The sequence below is a fragment of the Prunus dulcis genome, chromosome 7, assembly GCF_902201215.1.
Source record: "Prunus dulcis chromosome 7, ALMONDv2, whole genome shotgun sequence".
Taxonomy (NCBI): domain Eukaryota; kingdom Viridiplantae; phylum Streptophyta; class Magnoliopsida; order Rosales; family Rosaceae; genus Prunus; species Prunus dulcis.
Genome location: NC_047656.1, coordinates 4,775,476 through 4,777,975, shown reverse-complemented (window position 1 = coordinate 4,777,975; position 2,500 = coordinate 4,775,476). Strand labels below are relative to the sequence as shown.

General features: G+C 31.8%; 1 protein-coding gene across 1 annotated transcript in view; it reads left to right on the top strand.

The window, feature by feature from the left end:
• Positions 1-725, top strand: part of LOC117635817 (ATP synthase subunit beta, chloroplastic) — a 3,059-nt gene extending 2,334 nt beyond the window's left edge. The window contains exon 2 of the mRNA XM_034370186.1: positions 1-725. This exon is cut by the window's left edge and continues 755 nt beyond it. The gene's annotated coding sequence lies outside the window, so the exon portion shown is untranslated.
• Positions 726-2,500: the final 1,775 nt, after the last annotated feature.

The window sequence follows — 2,500 nt, the reverse complement described above, 5'->3', positions numbered from 1 at the left end:
CAATCAAACGGATCAAAGAGATATAATGTTGGATCATGTAATATTCATCTTGACAAGAAATTATCTACATGATAAAATATGTATCACAAGCACAAGGGCTATAGCTCAGTTAGGTAGAGCACCTCGTTTACACGCGCGCCAATGTTTTTCAGAGGAGTCCATCATGTAATCAAAAAAATATTTGATCTTATTGATAAATTGATGTCTTACTCTATGACTTTTAGGGAACAAAACAAGAGAACAATAGCCTGACAAAGGGTTTGGTCCGATTCGGTTTCCCATTTAGGTGCCAATATAGAACCCATCATTGATTTGAGATATTGATAAGGCGAATTACCTGTCTATTCAATGCCAGGCATAATGAGTATAAGGACCTCAAAAAAACTCTCTTTTCGTCCTATCTTATGAACTTTAAGGTGTATGAAGTTTCATATTTGATTCAAGCAGGGCGATAGAAACTCCATTTAACTTAAGTTGATCTAGGCCAGAAGCAGACCTACGTCAGGATAACCCTTCTTTGAAACACTTTGGTAGTGCTCCTGGATGAATCCACATAATGAATCAGAGCACATGGAGCCATCCTTTTATCTTTCTGTCAATAAAAAATATGGTAGACTAGCCGATATTTATATCAGTTAATGAAAGAGCCCAATGCAAAAAAATGCACGTTGGGTCTTTGAAACAGTTCAAATCATTTTGATAATAATAAGTTTGATCTGTTTTACCGAGAAGGTCTACGGTTCGAGTCCGTATAGCCCTAAAACCTAAAAATTAAAATAAAAAACGAAAAGAAAATAAAAATATTATATAATAAAAAATAAAATTTACTAATAAATTTACTAATAAATATAATAAATTTACTAATAAATATATATATTATTATATAGATAATATGTATAATATATATAATTTATATAGAAATATATATAATATATATTTTTTATATTTTTATTTTCTATTTCTAATATATAGTATCTAATATATACTATATTATCTATATTATTTATATTATCTATATTATTATAGTATATTATTATATATTATATAGTATATAGAAGAAAATTCTATAGAATTATAAATTCTAAACAAAAAATGAGATTTTATATTTGTAATTCGTTTTCTTTAGTTCTTTAGAAAAAATCTGAAGTGCGGCGAAAACGAGAGAGTCTTGTTTGTATAAAATCAATATATACTTATATTTATTATATCTAAATTATATCTAAATACAAAGTAATAGAAATAAAATAGAATTATAGTGGATGAATCTTGAAACAAGACATGTACCGTAGCAAACAAATGAAACTAGGCGGTTCGATCAAAATAAATTGTTGTTTTGACTACAGTTATGGATGATTTTACAATTAATTCGAATCGACTAATCCGGTATATTTTCCACATTAATAGGAGTACGTCTATGTTTCTGCTTTACGAATATGATTTTTTCTGGGCATTTCTGATAGTATCAAGTGTTATTCCAATTTTGGCATTTCTAATTTCCGGAGTTTTAGCCCCGATTAGCAAAGGACCAGAAAAACTTTCGAGTTATGAATCGGGCATAGAACCAATAGGGGATGCTTGGTTACAATTTCGAATCCGTTATTATATGTTTGCTCTAGTTTTTGTTGTTTTTGATGTTGAAACGGTTTTTCTTTATCCATGGGCAATGAGTTTCGATGTATTGGGAGTATCCGTATTTATAGAAGCTTTAATTTTCGTGCTTATCCTAATTGTTGGTTCAATTTATGCATGGCGAAAAGGAGCATTGGAATGGTCTTAGCTCTTGAATAGTCATCAAACAATAAAAAAAAAATAACAAAGATTGAGACAGTTATGAATTCCATTATTGAATTTCCTTTACTTGATCGAACAACCCAAAATTCAGTTATTTCAACTACATCAAGCGACCTTTCAAATTGGTCAAGACTCTCCAGTTTATGGCCGCTTCTCTATGGTACCAGTTGTTGCTTCATTGAATTTGCTTCATTAATAGGCTCACGATTCGACTTTGATCGTTATGGACTGGTGCCACGATCTAGTCCTAGACAGGCAGACCTAATTTTAACAGCAGGCACAGTAACAATGAAAATGGCTCCTTCTTTAGTGAGATTATATGAACAAATGCCTGAACCAAAATACGTTATTGCTATGGGAGCATGTACAATTACAGGGGGGATGTTCAGTACCGATTCTTATAGTACTGTTCGGGGAGTTGATAAGCTAATTCCTGTGGATGTCTATTTGCCGGGCTGTCCACCTAAACCGGAGGCCGTTATAGATGCTATAACAAAACTTCGTAAGAAAATATCTCGAGAAATCTATGAAGATCGAATTAGATCTCAACAGGAGAATCGGTGTTTTACTACCAGCCATAAGTTTCGTGTTGGATGCAGTACTCATACTGGAAATTATGATCAAGAATTACTCTATCAACCACCATCTACTTCAGAAATCCCTCCTGAAATATTTTTCAAATATAAAAGTTCAGTAGCTTCCCACGAAT